Raw genomic sequence first — 23,925 nt, forward strand, 5'->3', positions numbered from 1 at the left:
CAAAGGAAAACAACCAAGATACCTGTAATTATCTGTAAACTCAACCTGCTTTAAAGATAAATGAAAAGGGCAAATTTAGGCCTTGACTTGTTCCAGTCGACAACCATTAAGGAACCTTTAGCAATGCCTAGCCTAACCCCAGTCACACCTGGCACACTTCACTTTTTTTATACATTTCACTCCAGTGCACAGTTCAGAGAATTATACTCAGAGCAAGCAAGCTGTGACTACACAGGACCACTACTACGGATTCAGAATGTGTGTGTGTATGTATTTGTCTTTAGCTGATTCTTCTCCCCTTCTCCTTCACACATGCCTCTCCACCCACCACCTCCACCACTGCTCCATTCCCATTAGGTTGATATATTAAATAGAATTAGCAAGACTTTCTGAAAACATGGCTAAAATAACTGGAAAAACAACATTGGGACTTGAATATGAAATAATTTAAAACCCAATAATTAACTGCTTTGACCAAACCCTCAAAGAGGCCTCTAGAAGTCTAAAGCCACAGTGACGGCAGCAGAGTTATCCAGTGGGGTAGCTGGGAACAATGGATTCACTGCACATGCTTCCTCATTTCCGTCTCTCCCAATTCTCTGTGCAGTGCCCTAAGTTTCAAGGTTTTGTAGTAGATAGTGAGTGAGTGAAATTTGCTCAGTCATGTCTGAGTCTTTGTGACCCCTTGGAATTCTCTAGGCCAGAATACTGCAGAGGGTAGCTTTCCTTTCTCCAGGGAATCTTCCCAACTTAGGGATCGAACGCAGGTCTCCCACATTGCAGGTGGATTCTTTACCAGCTGAGCCACAAGGGAAGCAAGCATACTTCAAATACTATTGTACTTATACCTGCTGTCTATCTGTTCAACCAAAGATCAGTCTAGGTGAACACTTCCTATTGCTCATAACACTGGAAATGCAAAAATGAAATTAATTAGGAAATTAAGCTCTGCCTTCCAGGCATTTCTAGTACAATAGAGAAAGGCATGCATGCATGCTAAGTTGCTTCAGTTGTGTCCTACTCTTGGTGACCCAGGGGACTGCAGCCCTCTAGGCTCCTCTGTCCATGGCATTTCCAGACAGGAATACTAGAGTTGGTTGCCATGCCCTCCTCCAAGGGGTCTTCCCAATCCAGGGATCAAACCTAGGTCTCCCACATTGCAGATTCTTTACTGTCTGAGCCACCAGAGGAGCCCTAAAGAGGCTTGAAAGGGCTTAGAGCTTAAAATGATCTTCAGTTTCAAAAGATGTAGGTGGAGATGTCACTGAGAGGATCTCTAATAAAAAAGGAACTGTTACACTGGTAATATGGAGGTTACTAATGACTTCTGCTAGAATGCAGACGGTGACTGCAGCCATGAAATTAAAAAAACCCTTGCTCTTTGGAAGAAAAGCTATGATGAACCTAGATAGCATCTTAAAAAACAGATCTTTTTTGCCAATAAATGTCCGTCAAAGCTATGGTTTTTCCAATAGCCATGTATGGATATGAGAGTTGGACCATAAAGAAAGTTGAGTGCCAAAGAACTGATGCTTTTGAACTGTGGTATTGGAGAAGACTATTGAGAGTCCCTTGGACAGTGAGGAGATCAAACCAGTCAATCCTAAAGGAAATGAATCCTGAATATTCATTGGGAGGACTGATGCTGAAGCTAAAGCGCCAATACTTTGGCCACTTGATGTGAAGAGCTGACTCATTAGAAAAGACCCTGCTGCTGGGAAAAATTGAAGGCAGGAGGAGAAGGGGACGACAGAAGATGAGATAGCTGGATGACATCACTGACTTCGTGGACATGAGTTTGAGCAAGTTCCTGGTGTGCTGCAGTCCATGGGATCACAAAGCGTCAGACACGACTGAGCGACTGAACAACAAGAATAAATCAGGAAGGAAAAGAAGACAAGTTAGGTTGCAACTGAATGCTTTATCAGTTATCTACTGCTACATAAAAATTGCCACAAATTTAGCAGTGTAAAAGAACACAGGTGCATCATCTGACAGTTTCTGTACCAGTTTGATAACGGCTTAGTGGAGTCTTCCACTTGACAGTCTCAAAAGAGTACCTGCAAGGTACGTCAAGTGGGCTGCATTCTTATCTGGAGACTCAAATGAAAAGAATCCATTTCCAAACTCATTCAGGTTGTTCTCAGAATTTGTTTCTTTGAGATCATTAGACGGGGGGCTCCAGCTTCTTGCTGACTGTGGGCTGGATGAGCCCTCAACACCTAAGGGTTTCCCAGAGTTCTTTGCCACGACGGCTTCTCCAGCATGGCTACTTACTTCAGCAAGTCAGCAAGAAGAGCTTCACGAATGAGCATCCCTGTAAGATGAAATCTTTTCTAACATAATAGGATCATAAAAGTGACATGCCATCTCCTTTGCCACATTCCACTAGGTAGAGGAAAGTCACAATCTCTGCTCACACTTAAGGGTATGAAGTTCCACAAGGACACTCACCCAGCAGATGTAGACTGTGGGGCACCTTAGAATAGGTCTGCCACAAATATCACACCTTAAACATTTTCTGTGCCCAGGTTTTAATTTTAAGGTGATTCAGTGATAACATGGAAAGGTCAATTCGTTAAAAGATTTAATGTTACTCCAAGTTCCTCTAGCGCGGCCTGACTCACTACAGAGCTATACAAATAATATTAGGTTTCAGGGCTTCCCTTGTGGCTCAGCCAGTAAAGAATCTACTTGCAATGCAGGAGACCTGGGTTTAATCCATGTGTTGGGAAGATCCCCTGAAACAGGAAAGGCTACCCACTCCAGTATTCTGGCCTGGAGAATTCCATGGACTACAGTCCATGGGGTGGCAAAGAGTTGGACACAACTGAGTGACTTTCACTTTCCAGGAAGCAAAAGCAGGAGCAGGGGATAGGGTCAAGCCTTATTAGGCTTTCCATAGGAAAGATAAGTCAGAGCTGGATAAAGAGTTTAGGATTGGATAGATTAAACAGTTGTGATTGCTTTGGGACTAGAGGAGTGATCTCTAGTTGCCTGGCACTTAGCCTTGGGATGATTAAGGCAGAGGTATATTTCCTCCTGGGGTGTAGGAACCAGATAGAGGAGGTTTGGCTCTGAATTTGTGAGCTGCATATAAAAATCAGATCCAAGCTGGGCTCTTTGCTACTTCTAAGAACTGGCTAGCCCTCGAAGGGTTGTCTTCTCCCAGACACAAAATTATTTTAAGACATCAGAACATCATAAAGCACAGAAAACTTAAAATATGATTAAAAATATCTGTGTGTTTTCCATACTATACTTGAAGCCAGGATAGAGGAGGAGAAAAAAATAAAAGAGAAATGGAAAAGTAACTCAAATTAAAGTATATGACAGTACCTCAAGAAATCCATTGGTGGACTGACCTTAACATCACCCATCTAAGCCTAAAACGTGGACTTCACTTAGATTCCAGGACTAAATAATGCTGGAAGGAAAACTATCAGGAAGGCCTGTATTTAATAGAAAAGAAGAGAGCAACCAGTATAATCATAATACATATGGGGAAATAGAATCCATGAGTACAAATGAATAACTTCTTCCTTTTCCATAGAATTCTTTGGATTCTCAGTGCCAATAATTGTCTTTGCGAAGTAAGAAACGTAAAGGCTAATAAGCTGTCTCAAATACTCCTAGTGTGAAGATGTTCTCCAGTCTTTCTCTCTTCTAATGTGCTTCTCCCAATTTCCTTCTCTTATTGCTTCTCTCTTAAGATCACACACCTCACTCCAGAATCAGATAAATCTAGTTCAATCATTAACCCACCCATTTACTAGCTATTGTTTTTCAAAATTCTTGGAAATAGGGATCCAAATAACCTCAGGAGCTTATTGTGAAATCCCAATAAGATAATATGAGTAACTCACTAAACACAATGAATGGCATATAGAGAGCATTTGTGAATTGTATCAAGAATAATGATAATATTGATGATGTGATAATAATAAGACAGGAGCAAATACAGATGTGATAGTGGCAACTTCCTTGCATGGATTTGCAGTGCAGCTGCTTATGAATTAACTATTTCAGCAAGGGAAGCTATCAATAATATCTCTCACATGATGTCCTAACCCCTTCCCTAAACCTGATTAAAGGGAAATTTCCAGGACAAATGATGACTGGTAAAATCAATAACTCACAGTGTGTGGGACTGAAATTGTTGCCCAAAGAAAGGAGTCAAATAAAATTCAGAGTAGATTCGGGCAAGGTGTGTTAGCTTTGGATTCTTGTTTATGTTTTAAAGGAACATCAACTGACAGATTAGTCAGAAACACTTAGTAACACACACAGAAGGGAGTCCCAAAGGCAGTGAAAGATGATGCCTGGAATATCCTGGGTTTAGGTACCTTTGACCTAACCATTTGAGAGCACTGGGCCATTCTAAATTCACACAAATGATGGAGACTACAAATGTGACCAATATTATCATTCCCAGGGAGTGCTAAGAAGGCAACTCTGATTTGGAGGCATGAACAAGAGAAATTACTGTGTGACCACAGGAGGGAGAGAAAGCAGGAGGGACTCATGTAGAAAGACTAAACGAGCCATTAAAATAGCATTTTGGAAAGTTTTAATGGAGTGAAACAAAGCTTATAGTAAAATCTTAAGTAAAAAAAAATAAATAAAAGAGCAGTATTCAAAATTGTATATACAATAAATAATTTTAAAAATAGGAAATCTAGCTTATTTCTTCATTAATTCCTCATCCCCCACCATATACACAACCATGATTAGAAGACAAGGTGCCATCATGTTCATGGCTCTTATTTGAATGATAAGGACCTAAGAGTTGTTTTCCTATTTTATTGTTTTCCTATTTTATTGTTTTCCGTTTTCCAAAAATTTCATGATTTGTGTGTATTAACTATCCAATTGACAAAAATAAGAGCAAAACCCTGTTTTCTTGGTTTGGTAGACTCACCTACCTCCCCTCACTGACTCCTGCTTAATCTCCCTGCTCATCTAACTCTTACTTTATGGAGGAAGACCCCCACCTCAGCCCCCACATCCCAGCAAGGAAGTGGAGGGAGCCTTGGCACTATCCCTAGAGCGCTAGTGTTCACCCATCACTTATTCTATGCACTGTAATTCATTTTCTATTTCTCTGCTAACTAGGGAGCCCTGAAAACAGAATCCATATATGTATCATCATTATTGCATTCCAGTGCCTATATTAATAATACCTGAGTCCATTCTAAAGGAGATCAGTCTTGGGTGTTCTTTGGAGGGAATGATGCTAAAGCAGAAACTCCGGTACTTTGACCACCTCATGCAAAGAGTTGACTCCCTCTGATACTGGGAGGGATTGAGGGCAGGAGGAGAAGGGGACAACAGAGGATGAGATGGCTGGATGGCATCACTGACTCAATGGATGTGAATTTGAGTAAACTCTGGGAGTTCGTGATGGACAGGGAGGCCTGGTGTGCTGCAATTCATGGGGTCACAAACAGTCAGACATGACTGAGCGACTGAACTGAACTGAGCTGATCCATAGGAAGGGTAGAAAAAAATAAAACAATTGATGCAAAATTGTACCTACAAAATGAGGACATGAGAAAAGTTTATCTTTGGTGGTAAGGAGAACCAGAAAGGCCACCGAAGCCAAGACGTGTCTCAGAAACAGAAGGCAGGAGAAGTAGGGCAAGGAAGAGGATGATTAGCCTGAAAACAAGCATAGCCAGGTGAGGGGGAAGGAAGGTGGAAAAGGGAAGCTTGAGCTCATCATATGACCACTGAAGTCCAGGAATGAAGTCTTCAACTGAAAACAGGAATGAGGAGACACTGCCTAGGGTTTGGAGGAGAGAATTGGCATGGCTGGGAAGAGATACGGAAGAAAGGTTTTATCTCTGGGACTAGACAGCGTTAACAGTGGCAACACATAGGGCATGATTTCGGCTCTAAAAAGAAAGCAGAGACTCTTGGTTTTCTGGAGTCCTGAAACTGCTGTATCATCCTCCCGCTGCCCCATTTTCAGGAGACCTGGCAGCAGCCCCACTCTTCTTACCCTGGGTAAGCCAGGAGGGGAGGAAGGAGGGAGGAAACGGAGGAGGGAGGGAAGGAGGGAAAGGGGCTAACAGTCTACACAGGAGGAAACAAGCGCAAGTTCTCCTGGCCCCCAAACAACCAGGAGCCTCCTTTCCCACTGCTGCTTTGGAAGGAACAGTGGCTGTGTTTGCATTCTTTTGAAGAAATCCATTTGCAAGTCAATTGTGTTATCCTGGTTAACCAGCTAGCTGAGCAAATAGAATCAAATCTATCAAAATATCTCTTTAGGACAGAACTCAAAGCCAATTACATCAGCTTCCTGTTTTAAAAGCTGCTTTGGTTTCTAGACCCTCTAAGAGAACGCCTGATTCATTGAATTAAAGCTGCTTGAAAGAGCTGAGTGTCTATTGAGGGGAAAGTTATTGTGTAAAAGACTACAGGAAACAGGTTTGGGTCTTCTGCTTGGCCTTGCTGTCATGAGAGTTATGACAAATCCAAGGAATCACTCTAGGAAGATTTTAATTACAAAGGAATTGGAACATTAGCAGGTTATCTTCAGAACACTGAGATTAGCTTAAACTGGCCAAAGTCTGTGTCCTTCACAACAAAAGATCTTAAAGAACAGCCAGCAAAACAACAACAACAACAACAAACTAGGAGCATAAGATAATCAAGAACCCTGCAATGTACTACAGCTGTCTGCTTCAAATTGGAAAAAGACATTTCGATCTCTCTGAGTCCACCCGTTCATGGCTAATCTGAGAATTAGTTCTCAGCTTATATGGAAGTCTGAAATGTATTTAGGACACAAGAACACTTTTAAAGTTTTAAACTGATGTATCACGGCTTTTGATGTTTTCACTAGGTCCTTCTGGGTGAAGTGTTATGTTATGGCAGTTAGCCTCTACTTTTAATTTTATTTGGATACTGAAATGTTTTCTTGCTAACTTTTATGGACCTGAAGGAAAATAATTGCTGATACTTACTATGTAGAATGATTATCATTGTATATATTAGTCAACATTTTGGATTCAAAGCAATGGAACCCAATTCTAGATGCAATGGAAGGGATTTACGAAGTCACAGAACTGATGGAAGGCTGGAGAACTAGGCTTACAAATGAGCAGGCATCAGTGGAGCTCCAAAGTACTTTTAATCGGAGGAAACATGGCATGACTCCATAACAGGAAATGTCTGGCCAAGTGGAAATCAAATACTAATACTGTGTTCCAGAGCTACTAGGTCAAAACGTAAAGCCTCAGCATATGGGTAACCTAGAAGAGGAGAAAGAGTGGAAAAGCAGCCTTACCTTACACCCAACTACATACAATGAGGGTTTGCCCCAAAGGGACATCAGGGTGCTGTTAGGAAGGAAGAATTGAAGGTGGTTTGCCAAAGATGGTAACTAGTCCTTCAGGCCTGATTATCATAGGAAATAGATGCAGAAAGACCCTTCAGAGCTCAGTTAGCATAACCCACAAACTGAACTCAGCCAGGTTCTCTGATTTCAGGATAAAGCACTAGTCAAAATATCATATTAGTGCACCAAATACTTTCACCTGATTTTTAAAAACACATTTTAACCTTTAAAAAGTTTGTTTTTAAATTTTAAAGAAAAAAGAGGTCATTGTGGTAAATCTACAAAATGCACAGAATCAGAAAAAAGAATGCATATGTTGTTACTCACAATTCCATCATTCCAGTTCCTGGTGAGTTTCCAGTTCTTTCTTTCTGTTTTCTTTGTATGTGTATTCCCCAAATATATACACTTGTATATTCTGCTTTTCTTCTTATCGTCACAAAAATAATTTTCCATATTATTAAACCATCTTATAAAGGCTATTTTAATGGTTGCAAAACATTCAACTGCTTTGTCTACCATTAAGTCGGCTTCCCGGGTAGTTGAAATGATAAAGAATCTGCCTGAAGTGCAGGAGACTTGGGTTCAATCCCTACATATGGAAGATCCCCTGGAGAAGGGCATGGCTACCCACTCCAGTACTCTTGCCTGGAGAATTCCATGGACAGAGGAACCTGGTGGGCTACAGTCCATGGGGTGGCAAAGGGTCAGACATGACTGAGCGACTAAAACACACACATACCATTAAGTCACTATCAACTTTGGGAAATATTTACTAAATGTCATCATTAAAAATAAACATCAATAAACGACTTGGTACACAAAACTTTTCTCTTTTTATCTGATATTTCTACTACAGGTAACCCATATTTCTTTAACAAAAGATCCTTTTCCCCCAATGTCTCCCATCACCATTTTCCAAGCTCAGGATGAGATATACCAATGGTTACAGTGCCATAAGATTAAAAACATCACAAGGGATGAACCAAGTAACCCCACCAATTATTGCAAACAGCGTCTTAGTCTTCCAGGACTAAGTGCCAATTGAGTCAGGAACTTTGTTACTATTAATAGGCCAGGAAATTTAACACAGAATCAGGAAAATGCCAGTGAAAGTCTTTTGGGGAGATTCTAGTACACATTTTCCCTTTCAGTAATTCCTAGAGTTCTTGATTAGGGTGTAATCTAAAACTGATGGAAAGTCTCAGAAGAATCCAGGTGTTTTCCTGGTTTTGTGTTGTAGTACAAGTGTGTATAGTTCCAAAGATTCATTTTCAAAAGGTATTAATTACAAACTCACTCACTTTCCCAAGTAAGGGACAACAGGAAAGCACAGTTAAGGTTTTCTATGATGCTATCTTTTAAAAATAAATTATTTGGTGAGTTTCATTATAGACTTATTGGTGGATCCATCTAAAACACGATTCACTGTTGTGAATCCTATTAGACAAATGTATTTCTTAGGGAAATCACATGTTCTAAAACAGAATGCTCCTGCTTAGTTGCTTCAGTTGTGTCTCTTTGCAATGCTATGGACTGTAGCCCACTAGGCTCCTCTGTCCATGGAATTTTCCTAGCAAGAATACTGGAGTGGGTTGTCATGACCTCCTCCAGGGGTTCTTCTTGACCCAGGAATCAAACCTGAGTTTCCTGGGTCTCCTGCATTGTAGGCAGATTCTATACCACTGAGCCACTGGGAAAGCCCCAGGTAATAAAATACTCATTTATATAGAAGGCAAGCCTTATTAAAGAGTTCTATATTCTTTGCCATCTTTTTTTTCATGCTAGTCTAAAGAACTATGGGTGGCAAGATCAGATGGTTAACAACAAAAGTTCTGGAGTCAGACTGCCTTGGTGCAAATCAAATGCCTCCATATACAAGCAATGTTTTGGAGACGATGCTCAATTTACAGAATCATAGTTTTCCTCTCTGTAAAATGAGAGAAGTAACGGATTTACATTGGACTTGTCATGTGTATCAAATAATTTGTGTAAACCAATTACTGGAGTTCCTAGAATATATTAAATGCTCAATTAGTATTTAATGATATTTAAAAATTAGAATTTTAGAAGCTTCCCTGGTGGCTCAGTGGTGAAGAATCCACCAGCCAATGGGGGAATCGTAGGTTTGATCCCTGATACAAGAGGATCCCACATGAGAGAGAGCAACTAAGCCTATGCTGCATGACTCCTGAGCTTGTGCACTAGAGCTCAGGAGTCACAACTACTGAGCCCAAGTGCTGTAACTACTGATTCCAAACAGCCCTAGAGCCTGAGGTCTGCAAAAAGAGAAGCCACCTCAATGACAAGCCTGCACACCACAACTAGAGAACAGCCCCCACTTGCCGCAACTAGCAAGGAAGCCCGAGAGTCAACAGATACAGCCATAAATAAATAATAATAAAAAGAATTAGAACTTTAAACTGAGTAGAAAAATAAAAGTTTTTCTTAGGTAAGTGAACTTTGGAAATCCTGGTTATTTTTGTACTTTTTTGGAGATTCATAACATAAATTGATTTATTAAATAAATGACCTGTACATGTTTAGCATGATTTTACTAAACTCAATTAACCACACACTCACCTGGGTCTGTTTAATGTGTTATGCCTGTTTAACACCTCTCTTCATCATCCCCCCAAAATTATTAGTAATATTTTGCTCATCCATGGAGTAATAATTTAAAATCTCCCTTTAAAAATATAAACCTTAAACAGCATTACAGATGGTAAATCCCAGTTCTTAGAGAGTGTGAAGGTAGTCTGACTATGATATCTGTTCCCACCCCACCTTCCTCTATTCTGTATTTGGGATAATCAAATATATGACATTCTCACAAATGGTCTGAGAAAAAAATAATCTTTTTAGATAGAGGTGAAATTTTCTCTAGACATGCTTTATGAGAAGCTTTTGTTTCCTTCCAGAACAGCTATAACATCCAGAGAACTCCAAAAGACCCAGGAAAGATAATTTCCATCAATGGCATTGTGTATGTGGTTTGCAAGTTACTATTTGAATTACCAACATTTCTGAGTTCTTTGTGCCCTGTTTTGCCATGAAGTAATGGTATGGGCCAGTGACTCTTCTCATTAAGTGAAAAGGAACAAATTTTATTTCTCTTCTTTTCTTGGGGTACAACAGTAAACTTAACTGAACCAGTTTACAGAAAAATGCCAACACCATTGGTATTGGTGATTCCAGTATATAGAGACTCCTCAAGGACATTCCCAGGAATGCCAGAGTGCAGACCTGACCCATAGTATTCATACTTCCTGTGCCTGCTTTTGGGTCCAGTGATCCCCTGATAAATTCTTTTTCACTTACAGATGTCAGGTTTTTCCACTCTCCTTCAGGCTAATTCATAAATATGCAATGTGGTATGAAGGTGGGTGGCATCTTTCTCTTGGACATTTTTGTCTACAGCAAATACCATTCGTTCCAGGCACACTCCAGACACAATTAGGAAGGCTCAGGAGATCTTGTACTATTTCTCTGCTCCAGTTGTTAGTAAGAAAAAAATAGTATAATTAGCACTCAGTGTAACTCATGGTATGGCCTGCCACACATCCTCTGCAATTGTAAATAAAGAAAAATGAGCCAGTAACAAACTTACTAGAAAAACCATTTGACCTATATACTGTCCTTTGAAGCAAGGTGTATTCCAACTGGCCTCTCTTGGATCGTGTGGATCCCTAAAGCTAATCAGGCTTCCTACGTAGCGCTTATGGTAAAGAACCCACATGTAATGCAGGAGACATTAGAGATGCAGGTTTGATCCCTGGGTCAGGAAGATTCCCTGGAGGAGGACATGGCAACCCAGGATTCTATGCCTGAAGAATCCCATGGACAGAGGTGTCTGGCAGGCTGAAATCCATAGGGTTGAAAAGAGTCAGACATGACTGAAGCGACTTAGCATGCATGCACTATAGCCAGTTACTGGAAGCCAGCATATGTGATGAGGCTGAGAGTGTGAGCTGAGTGCCACAAGTGTGGAAGTGCCATGGCAACCATGGAGATTGGGGATGCAGTTCATATAAAGGAAATAACTAGGAGAAACACAACAAAAACAGAAATTTGGGGACTAGGTAGAGGCCAGATAAGAGAGGACTTAAAGAGCACATTATTGAAGGTAAAGCATAATCAGTGTTGTTCAGTCGCTATGTCTTGTCCGACTCTTTGCGACTCCATGGCCTACAACACACCAGCCTTCCATGTCCTTCATTATCTCCTGGAGTTTGCTCAGACGAATGTCCATTGAATTGGTGATGCCATGCAAATATCTTATCTTCTGTCACCCCCTTTTCTTCCTGCCCTCAATCTTTCCCAGCATCAAGGTCTTTTCCAGTGAGTCAGCTCTTCACATCCAGTGGCCAAAGTACTGGAGCTTCAGCCTTAGCTTCAGCGTCAGTCCTTCCAGTGAATATTCAGTAATGACTTCTTTTAGGATTGACTGTTTTCATCGTCTCTATGGCTGATTCATGTTGATGTTTGGCAGAAAACAACAAAATTCTGTTAAGCAATTATCTTTCCATTAAAAAATAAATTTTGAAAAAGTAAGGAAGAAATAATACCAAGCCTAAAAAAGAAAAGAGGGCCTCAGTAAGTAGCTATCATGGCTCAAGATGGCCTGTAAGACTTGGCCCAAATGTGCTTCAAATTCACCTGCTACCAATCTGCTTTGTCCTGCATGCTTCAGCTACATGACACTATCATTTCAGTGGCTCAGTAGTGTCTGACTCTGCGACCCCATGGACTGCAGCACACAAGGCTTCCCTGTACATCACCAACCCCCAGAGCTCATTCAAACTCATGTCCATTGAGTCGGTGATGTCATCCATCTCATCCTCTGTCATCCTCTTCTCCTGTCTTCAATCTTTCCCAGCATCATGGTCTTTTCCAGTGAGTCAGTTCTTCTCATCAGGTGTCCTAAGTATTGGAGTTTCAGCTTCAGCATCAGTCCTTTCGATGAATATTCAGGACTGATTTCCTTTAGGATGGACTGGTTTTATCTCCTTGCAGTCCAAGGGACTCTTCTCGAACCCAACGGTTCAAAAGCATCAATTCTTCAGTGCTCAGCTTTCTTTATAGTCCAACTCTCACATCCATACATGACCACTGGAAAAACCATAGCCTTGACTAGATAGACCTTTGTTGGCAAAGTAATGTCTCTGCTTTTTAATATGCTGTCTAGGTTGGTCATAGCTTTTCTTCCAAGGAGCCAGTGTTTTTAATTTCGTGGCTGCAGTCACATTCTGCAGAGATTTTGTAGCCCAAGAAAATAAAGTCTGACACTATAAAGTCTGCAACATGACACCATACCGTCCACCAAATTGCCACACCCAACCTTCTTTGGAGATATTTTGAAGTATTATTTCTACCACTTTGCACCCCCATCTTGTTTCTTGCAGATGATTCTTAAAACTTCTTAAGCCTACTGGGGTTACTCTGAGGATTTTCCTTGTGACTGCTTGTAATTATACATTTATTTGTGTGATTGTTTCTCTATTGTGTGTCTCTACCCAGCCACCTTCAGCCCTCTGAAGTCAGGACTCACGTTCCATTTTATTCCCCTAGCTCATCACGGTACCTCAGCACTTTAGATATATGATAAATGATTGTAGAAAGGATGGATTAATAAACATGCCTTCTACTTCAATCATTTCCTCAGTATAGTGTGTCCTCTCACACTCCTGTGGTGCTGTGTATGCTACACATCCCTTCCCAAGTTCTCTTCATGAAACACTTTTGCTCCTGTGTTATAAAAACTCATTTTCTTTCCCTCTTCTACACTGTCCCAGACTTCCCTTTCCCTCTCAGAAAAACAAATGCTTCCTGTGTGTGACCCTAATCACCCGGTGCATACTTCCATAATGGCAAGCTATTGCACTTCATTGTAAATTATGTTTCTATTACCTATGTTCACTGTACAGTGAGTTCCTTAAGAGCAAGTAACTCCACATCAGCAACAGCTAGCAAAATGCATACAACACAGCAGTCATTTCATAAATGTTTCTTAAATTAATGAATGGGGTAAGAAAATAATATTTTATTACTGAAAGAGGCTACAGAGAACCCTTTATTTTATAAATGTGAATGTTGCATTACATAGTAATGTTATTTTATCTTCCAAGTCAACCAGAAGATGAATTATGTGTCTCTCTTGCCCATCATTATATCCTAAATGTCTAATGTTTTGCACAGTGTACATGTCCAATGAATAATGCTTAAATGTTAAAGTTTAAAAATCTCGTAAGCCATTCATAATAGTAGCTTTTTTTTTCTTTCTTTCTTTTTTCTTTTTTTGGCCACATCATGTGACATACAGGCTCTAGTTCCCTGACCAGGGATCAAACCTGTGCCCTCTGCATTGGGAGTGTGAAGTCTTAACCACTGGACAGTCAGGGAAGTTCCTCCATTAGTGAGAGTACTAGTTTAAGAAGTAAGATCTTGAAATACTAAATTCTTCTGTTTCTCAATGTGTGCTCTGTTAAAAAGTGATGACTGCCTTCTTAGAGTTTTTCAAAGGTACAGAAAGGCATCTATGCATTTCCAGTTTGATAAGATAATACTTTCCTGTGTTTCCACCCTTTATTCTCTATGTCAAGGCTGATCTTTTTCCTTTGAAAGGCTAGCATAGTCTAAACTCTCCAAAGATTTTCTTCAAATGCAGATCAAATAGTCAACCATGAACACAGGGTAGTTACAGCTGGGGTTCTTGGGAAGCAACCAGGTCAGTGCATATTGACAGAACTGTCTCACAAGGCTTTGTGTTCCCTTTTCCAGTTGCAAAATACCCTCCCATCTTTCAAAATCCATCTCTAGCATTCCCTGCAAAAACTGGCTATCTTCTCCACAAGATACTTTGCAGTCATTAGATATCTTTCAAAGACTCAAAAACTTTTCAATGAATTGGTGAAATGGTCAGTATATAATACTAGGTGATGAATTGGAGAGAAAATTGTATCTATCATTTGATGTCAATTTTGAGATAAATGGATGAGAAAAACACATCAAAATATTAAGAGTGGTTTTCAAGAGGGATAATTCTTTAGCAAATATCTTCCTTCTATTTTTTGTCTATTTTCCAAATATTTTTCCAACAAGCTTGAAGAAACGCTTGTAATCAGCAAAACATAATGTTATAATAATTCTCATGAAAGGATCTGCAATTAGTCATTTCTACATCAGTGAGGTTTTATTTTATTGCTTTATCCCCTCTAGATGCATTTTCCTTCAAGCTTCTTTTCTGATTGTGAAACAAAAGGCTTTATCTCAGTCAAAATGCTTTCAAAATAAGAAGAGTGGTAATAGTAGAGAGGAACAAATTTTCAGGATTGGAGAGAGCATGGAGTTTTGCAGTCAGAAAGATTTAAGTCTTAGGTCTGCCCTTTGCCAGGAGATGGAGAAGGCAATGGCACCCCACTCCAGTGCTCTTGCCTGGAAAATCCCATAGATGGAGGAGCCTGGTAGGCTGCAGTCTATGGGGTTGCCAAGAGTTGGACATGACTGAGCAACTTCACTTTCACTTTCCACTTTCATACATTGGAGAAGGAAATGGCAGCCCACTCCACTGTTCTTGCCTGGAGAATCCCAGGGACAGGGAAGCCTGGTGGGCTGCCGTCTATGGGGTTGCACAGAGTTGGACACGACTGAAGTGACTTAGCAGTAGCAGTTACCAGGAGAATGATCTTCACTAAGTTGATTGGGCTCTCTGAAATAAAGTTTCTTCATTTGAAAACTGGAATTGTTAATGAGAGGAAGAAATGCACACAGGAAAGGGAAATTATCTGTACATTGAAGATAAGATGGACTGCGTTAGTCACACAGAGTGGAAGAGAAGAGGAGCAATGATTGCCCCCACACTAGACTCACGGTGATTAAGAAACTACTTGTTTAGTGTCTATTATGTCCCGAAGTGTGCTTTTCTTCTAATATAAACTTTACTAGAGTAAACTAGTCCAAGTGACAACTGTATAAGTCATATGGTTAAAGTGATTGGCTTAGGGCAGATAATCCAAAGCTGAAATATAGATGTCTGGTTTAGAGCAGATGCCTCTTAAGACAGGGCACTTGCTCTGTTCCCTGTCTTAAGGGGCATCTGCTACATTGTATATAAAAATAGTGACCTAAATTAGGACTCAGATGTGTCAATATTTTCTCTTCGTTAGTATCACTTGAATGCTTTTAAAAAATACAGATGCCTGGTATCCTTGTCAAATCAATGAAGGTGAGATCAGGCATTCATAATTTCTTTTTAAATTTTAATTAATTTAGGCTTTTAAGGTGACTCTAATGTGCAGACAGGGTTGAGAACCACTGAGTGGGGCTTATCTTCTTTTCTATTTTGCTCCTTGCTTGTGTCTCTCTTCTAACTTTCCTTTCACTGTGATTTAAATAATGTTTACAACAAGGAGCTTCTCAACTGGAAGATAAATATCAGGAGTATTATTTCAATAGCAATGCAGCTTACACCATTATATCAAGGAGGCATTAGGGAGTGGTGGGGACTAGGATAAACTAGAGAGCAAGTGCCCTGTCTTAAGAGGTATCTTCTACTCATTCAGCTCTAGCTAGTTATTGCCAGGTGGAATACCTACCCATTGTTGGAGATTTTCTCAGCTAGGAAATTTGAGATTTTCTGCAATATCTCTTGATTTTTAAATGTTGGCTCATTTTATAAATATCAATATAGGGCACAAACAAACCATAACTATGGGCTAATCCAACTTTTCAGCCACTGGTTTGTGTATTTGGGGTTAAAATATGGCATAAGCATCTATCCCAGGACTTTTGAAAGGGCTGGAGGAATGGATTATTTCCGTGAAATATACCCGCTGTGAAACTGAGTCTGTCTTCAGGCTTTTGAGAAGATGATTCTTTCTCTGCACCAGGGAAGCAGCACCTGCACTGATGTTGGCAGTGTTTAGTTCTTAAGCCTGCTCACCTGGTTTGGGTCCATGCCCAGAGACCCAAGCCAATCCCTGCAGGGTCCGTAATGATAATTCCTAAAACACTGGAGGTAACATATGTAAAGTGCGTATCACAGCACCTGCACATAGTAGACATGCAATAAATGTTTGGGTTTCCCAAATGGCTCAGTGGTAAAGAATCCATCTGCCAATGCAGGAAATGTGGGTTCAATCCCTGGGTAGGAAAGATCCCCTGGAGAAGGAAATGGCAATGCACTCCACAGAGGAGCCTGATGGGCTATAGTCCATAGGACAGCAAAAGAGCCAGACACAACATAGCAACTAAAACAACAATAATAACTATTTGTTTCCCCATCCTCTCCTGCTTGACTGATTTTCTTCTTCTCCCAGACTCCACTTGCCTTGAAATCTACATATTTGACATATCACCTTCTTCTCCAGTATTAGCCTTGTCAAAGCAGTTGACTATTGCTATTATCATCTTTAGAGATTTTGAATATCAGATTTAAACATTTATTGAGCATCCTCTTTCCTACCCAGAGATCAGCAAAATAGGTGTAAAAGAGGAACAATTTGGCAATACGATCCTTGGGTCGCGAAGATCCCCTGGAGGAGGAAAGAGCAACCCACTCCAGTATTCTTGCCAGGAAAATTCCATGGATGGAGGAGCCTGGAAGGCTACAGTTCATGGGGTCACAAAGAGTTCAACATGACTCAGCATGCACTCACATCATGTCATAGAGATATAAAATACCCATCCTCTTTTTCACTCAAATTCACGCAGGAGTCTATTCTACAGATAGGCTTATACATTTACTCATAGACAGATGGATTTAGAATGCAAAGTGGAGCAATTTGTGTGATTTTAAAATTTGAAAACAACTTAAATATTTATCAAAAGGAGTATATGTTAATATAGTAGGGACCCTTAAACCAGAGTATATATTTATACACTAGGGACTCCTAAAGCCACATTTTTCAACCTAGGGCAATTTTGCATTCCAGAGAACATTTGGCAGTTTCTGGAGATTAAGTTCAGTTCAGTTCAGTTCAGTCATTCAGTCATGTCTGAACCTTTGCAACCCCGCGGATTGTAGCATGCCAGCCTTCCCTGTCCATCACCAACTCCTAGAGCTTGCTCAAACTCATGTCCATCGAGTCAGTAATGCTACTCTGGATCACCTGCATCTGAATCATTGGCGGATGCCATTCTGGAGATAGTTTTGGTTTTTATGACTGGAGAGGTGCTACTGTCACAAATGTCTATAGGCCAGAGATACTACTAAACATCCTAAGTCCTCAAAATTCCCTCTACATCAAATAATTACCTGGCCCCAAATATCCATATTGCCTCGATTTAGCAAAGGCAGAGGAACCAGAAATCAAATTGCCAGCATCCATTGGATCATAGAAAAAGAAAGAGAGTTCCAAAAAAACCTCTACTTCTGCTTCATTGACTACGCCAAAGACTTTGACTGTGGATCACAACAAACTGTGGAAAATTCTTCAAGAGGTGGGAATAGCAGACCACCTTCTCTGCCTCCTGAGAAATCTGTATGCAGGTCAAGAAGCAACAGTTAGAACTAGATATGGGACAACAGGCTGGTTCCAACTGGGAAAGAATATGTCAAGGCTGTATATCATCACCCTGCTTATTTAACTGATATGCAGAATACATCATGCAAAATGTCAGGCTGGATGAAGCACAAGCTGGAATCAAGATTGCTGGGAGAAATATCTATAACCTCAGATACGCACATGATACCACCCTTATGGCAGAAAGCAATGAAGAACCAAAGAGCCTCTTGATGAAAGTGAAAGAGGAGAGTGAAAAAGCTGGCTTAAAACTTAATATTCAAAAAACTATGATCATAGCATCCAGTCCCATCACATCATGGCAAATAGATGGGGAAAAAGTGGAAACAGTGGAAACAGTGACAGACTTTATTTTCTTGGGCTCCAAAATCACTGCAGATGGTGACTGCAGCCATGAAATTAAAAGACACTTGCTCCTTGGAAGAAAAGTTATGACCAATCTAGATAGCATATTAAAAAGTAGAGACATTACTTTGCCAACAAAAGTCCGTCTAGTCAAAACTATGTTTTTTCCAGTAGTCGTGTTTGTATGTGAGAGTTGGACCATGAAGAAAGCTGAGCGCCAAAGAATTAATGTTTTTGAACCGTGGTTTTGGAGGAGACTCTTGAGAGTCCCTTGGTCTGCAAGATCCAACCAGTCAATCCTAAAGGAAATCAGTCCTGAATATTCATTGGAAGGACTGATGCTAAAGCTGAAACTCCAATACTTAGGACACCTGATGCGAAGAACTGACTTACTGGAAAAAGAATATGATGCTGTGAAAGATTGAAGGCAGGAGGAGAGGGGGAAGACAGAGGATGAGATGGTTGGATGGCATCACTGACTCGATGGACATGAGTTTGAGCAAGCTCCAGTAGTTGGTTATTGGCAGGGAAGCCTTGCATGCTGCAGTCCATGGGGTCACAAAGACTCAGACATGACTGAGTGACTGAAATGAACTGATTCACAGTGCCAAGACTGAGAAAGCCTAGCTTTGCAGGTACAAAAGAGAATGGGCTTGTCTGCATGGGATGATAAGGAGTGATCATGAAGACACATTATTAACAGAAGTAAGGTCTCTCTATTTTCATTTAAGTAACTAGAGAGAATAAAGACACACACATAAATACACATATAGTATATAGGTATGCTAGTATATTAATATGCAGATATGCTTGTATATTGGAGGAATATTTCATGGTAAATAAACTTTAACATTTCTAACAATAGTTGCTTCTGGAGAATGGTCTAAGAAACTGAAGAGCAAAAGTAGAGGATAAACTTTGCACTTTATTTTATACACCTTTGTATTGTTAGAGGTTTTCTGCAAACTAACTTATTTTCAGTTGACCTTTAGATTTATTGTTAGATTTTTAGATTTTAGATTTGTTGTTAAGTGAAACGGGTAAAGGTAAAGTGGGACCATGGCCAGTATGTCTTTTCTTCTATTCTCTTTGCTTCAAAAAGGTATCCTCCCATTAAAGATATCAGGACTCTTTATCACTGTGTTCTCTCAGGAAATGTTTAGCTATCAGTAATTTTTACTTTAATAAAAATATTATTAAAACACAAACACCATTAGAAAGATTTATGTTTTCAACCTTGTTTTTTCAAATTCTATTATGAAATAAAAGATCATGTCATTTTGATGGAATTTTAAGTTCAGAGAATATTTGGAAATACTTTTGGAGCTGCTCCAATGATGCCAACAATGGAAGCATCTGCCGCTTACACCTTGGACAAATTTGCTTCTGGGACTGTATCTCTTTCCTTGCATACTTAGAGCATTCACAAAACTTTATTACCTAATAGTTCAGTGATGTATACTACAAGCTCAAGGAAGCTAAACCTTTCTGGTTTGATTTTGGAAGCTCACTTTTGTTTCTAAAAGTTTCCAATTAACCCCAAAATTAAAACCTCTATCCCTAATTTCAAGAATTAATCATGAAATTTTCTAGTTAACTGACGGTTATTCTATGTGGCAAAAAACACTACAAAGTTAAGTCTAGGTGTAATTGAAAAAGAAAAACCCCAGTAAATAAATAAAGCTTCCTGGAGTCTTCAATCTTTATCAACCAACAAGAAAATTATCTAGGACTCGTGTCATTATGTAGTTTGTAAGAAAGAAAATCTGAAAATGTGGAGGTGCAGCATGGGGCTGGCATTGGAGATATTAAATAAAGTTGACAGATAAAGGGTTATATGATCCTATCAGTATTTGTGTTGTGCCTATTTGGAATCTTTCGAGGCAGCAAATACTTTTTTTTTTTTTTAATATGCTGCCTCTTTGCTATGTAAAATAGTCTTTTATAGATTGGCCTCTTGGTTATATCAGCCCTTCCAATCAAACATCCAATTGTAATCCTGGCTCCCTCCCTTGAATCAGTTTTCACTAGTTGTATATTAAATATACAGCCAATACTATATAGTTATGGTCTCCATCTGCAGACTCCGATATTTTCAATGGCCATAGGAAGATTTCCTTTGGGTACTTTGAACAGAGACAAAATAGGCAATAGACTATCCTGAAGCAATTATAAAGCTGAGTTGTTCAATTTTCTATGGTGAGAATTCATCTGCCTTCCTCCTAAGCTAACATCACTGCATATAAATGCAATAAAAACTATAGGCTCAGACTCAATTCTGGCATCACAAATCAGAACACTGTATCTTATCAAAAACATTGCTTAGGTGAAATAAGCTGCATATAGTTACAGAAATGCTTCAGCCATAATTGTGACTGCCATAAAAAAAACTCACATTAGCGACAGGTCTACCACTTACAGTGTCAAACAGCGATTGAACACGTTCTCCAAAAAGAAATTCTCGGTTTCTGCTGGTGATTCCCCAAATTAAAATACTTTTCAGTGAGCCAAATACTATGGGTAACGTAAGTATAATTACTTAGCTTGGGTGACCACTACAATAGCTTCCTAATTGTTCTCCTTTCCAAATGAGCCTCCCCAGTTTGCCAGTTTGTCATCTTTCTAAATTACAGTCTCATATGGTCACTCTCCAGGTTCAAACCATGACTCATCCCTGTGATCTTTGGGGTAATGTTTTGGAGATCTTCCCCAGAGGACAAACAAGACCTTTCATCATTTTACCCCAACCAGTATTCCTAGCTTCTCTCCCTTCAATTCTCCCACTCTTTCCTTACACTCTCAGTTCAGTTCAGTTCAGTCGCTCAGTCGTGTCCGACTCTTTGCGACCCCATGAATCGCAGCACGCCAGGCCTCCCTGTCCATCACCATCTCCCAGAGTTCACTCAGATTCACATCCATCAAGTCCGTGATGCCATCCAGCCATCTCATCCTCGGTCATCCCCTTCTCCTCCTGCCCCCAATCCCTCCCAGCATCAGAGTCTTTTCCAATGAGTCAACTCTTTGCACGAGATGGCCAAAGTACTGAAGTTTCAGCTTTAGCATCATTCCTTCCAAAGAACACTCTAGCAATACCTTAATAATTGCAGTTCCCCGTGTATTTGTTATGCTTATGACTAGAACTGGTTTGAGGAAGATGAGATCTTTGCCTCAGATTGAAGTTTAAGAAGATGCAAAAAAAAAAAAAAAGGTAAATATAATATTCTAAAAAATCAAAATAAATGGTAAAGTCTGTAATGAATAAAATATCAAAATATTTTGAATATATTACTATAAATATCAAAGGTGTTATCTGTTGATCATCATCCCTCACTTTCTGTATCCATTCTGTATTTGTTGCTGTTATTATTTTTTTTTCTTTTTGGCCACATCACATGGCATGTGGGATCTCAGTTTCCAGACCAGGGATGGAAACCATTAGGGCCCCTGCAGTGAAGTGGCGAGTCTTAACCATTGAGATAAGAGAAGCCCCTGTATTTGTTAATCATATTAATCTTACTTATCTTTCAAGAAATAACTCTTCTAAAAAGCTCTCTCTCTAATTTTTCTCTTTCAGAAAGAATTGGGGGCTCCCTCTTCTAAACTATCCTGGTGCTTTACACATGCTTGCATTTTTGCACTTATCAACCCATATTTAACTATAAGAGTGTGTGTGTGTTTTTTTATTTATCTCTGTACCAACTTGAAGTTAGAGCAACATGGATTCCATTCACATGTTTCTTTCAAGTCATGCTTATTGTTCCCAACATCTGCTGTACAGACTAAAGCAAGCAGAGTTCAAAGGTGGCCTCATAATCTCTGCCCCTGGTTCTATGACTCTGATTCAGTTACATTATGTGGCCAAGGTAATGGGTCTCAATTCCTTGAGTAGGTATATTATAATGCAATTATAGAGGAATTTTTCAGATGTAATTAAAACCCCAAATCAGTTGAATTTAATCAAAAGGGAGATTATCCTGGACAGCCCTGAATTAGCAAGTAGAAAGCCTATAAAACAGGGTTTAGGCTTTTCCTGAAATCAGAGATGATCTTGTTGGCTTTCAGAAACAAATTGCCACGTGTTCTACAGCTATAGAAGTGGGTTTTGCCCCCAAACTGAATCTATTTATGTAAAATCATGTGATTGTCATGTTTTTAATTATGCATATATGCATCGATCTGTGTACATTCATTGAATGTTCTCAAACATATATATAAGCAGTGGTCAATATATTTATGCTCTGGAAAGCCAAATTAAAACAATATGTTGTAATTTTTTAACCAATCATTAGAGAAATGAAACTCAAAACCATGAGATATGGCCTCACACCTGTTAGAGTAGCTAGGATCAAAAAAAAAGAGGTAGATGCCGGTGAAAATGAGAAGAAAAAGGAAGCTTTGTTTACTGTTGGTAGGATTGTAAATTGGTACAAACAGTATGGAAAATAGTACCTAGATTCCTCAAAAAATTAAAATAGGGCTACCATAAAATGCAGTGATTTCACTTCAGTGGAATGTATCTAAAGGAAACAAAAAGGCTATCTTGAAAAGAGAAAGATCTTTATTCCCATATTCATAAGAGCATAATTTACAACAGCCAGGATATGGAATCAACCTAAGTATCCATCAATGGATGAATGGGTAAAATATTTGTGGAATATTATTCAGATGCACAAAAGAAGAAAACCCTGCCATTTGCAACAAAATGGAAAGATCTTGATGGCCATTATACTAAGTGAAATAAGTCTGAAAAAAATATATACTGTATGATCTCACTTATACGTGAGATCTAAAAAATCAAGCAAATGAATAAATTCAGTCATAGAGAAAGAGAACAGATTTGTGGCTACCAGAGGCAGAGAGTAGGGAGAAAAGGAATTGGATGAAGATGGTAAAAAAAGGAACTTACTTACAGTTATAAAATAAATAAGTACTAAGTGCAGGTCAGGAAACAACAGTTAGAACTGGACATGGAACAACGAACTAGTTCCAGATAGGAAAAAGAGTACGTAAAGGCTGTATATTGTCACCCTGCTTATTTAATTTCTATGCAGAGCACATCATGAGAAAAGCTGGGCTGGAAGAAGCACAAGCTGGAATCAAGATTGCCAGGAGAAATAGCAATAACCTCAGATATGCAGAAGACACCACCCTTATGGCAGAAAGTGAAGAGGAACTAAAAAGCCTCTTGATGAAAGTGAAAGAGGAGAGCGAAAAAGTTGGCTTAAAGCTCAACATTCAGAAAACGAAGATCATGGCATCTTGTCCCATCACTTCATGGGAGATAGATGGGGAAACAGTGTCAGACTTTATTTTGTGGGGCTCCAAAATCACTGCAGATGGTGACTGCAGCCATGGAATTAAAAGATGCTTACTCTTTGGAAGAAAAGTTATGACCAACCTAGATAGCATATTCAAAAGCAGAGACTACTTTGCGAACAAAGGTCCGTCTAGTCAAGGCTATGGTTTTTCCAGTAGTCATGTATGGATGCGAGAGTTGGACTGTGAAGAAAGCTAAGCACTGAAGAATTGATGCTTTTGAACTGTTGTGTTGGAGAAGACTCTTGAGAGTCCCTTGGACTGCAAGGAGATCCAACCAGTCCATTCTGAAGATCAGCCCTGGGTGTTCTTTGGAAGAAATGATGGTAAAGCTGAAACTCCGGTACTTTGGCCACCTCATGTGAAAAGTTGACTCATTGGAAAAGACTCTGATGC

The sequence above is a fragment of the Ovis canadensis genome, chromosome 6 (assembly GCF_042477335.2).
Source record: "Ovis canadensis isolate MfBH-ARS-UI-01 breed Bighorn chromosome 6, ARS-UI_OviCan_v2, whole genome shotgun sequence".
NCBI classification, from domain to species: Eukaryota; Metazoa; Chordata; class Mammalia; order Artiodactyla; family Bovidae; genus Ovis; species Ovis canadensis.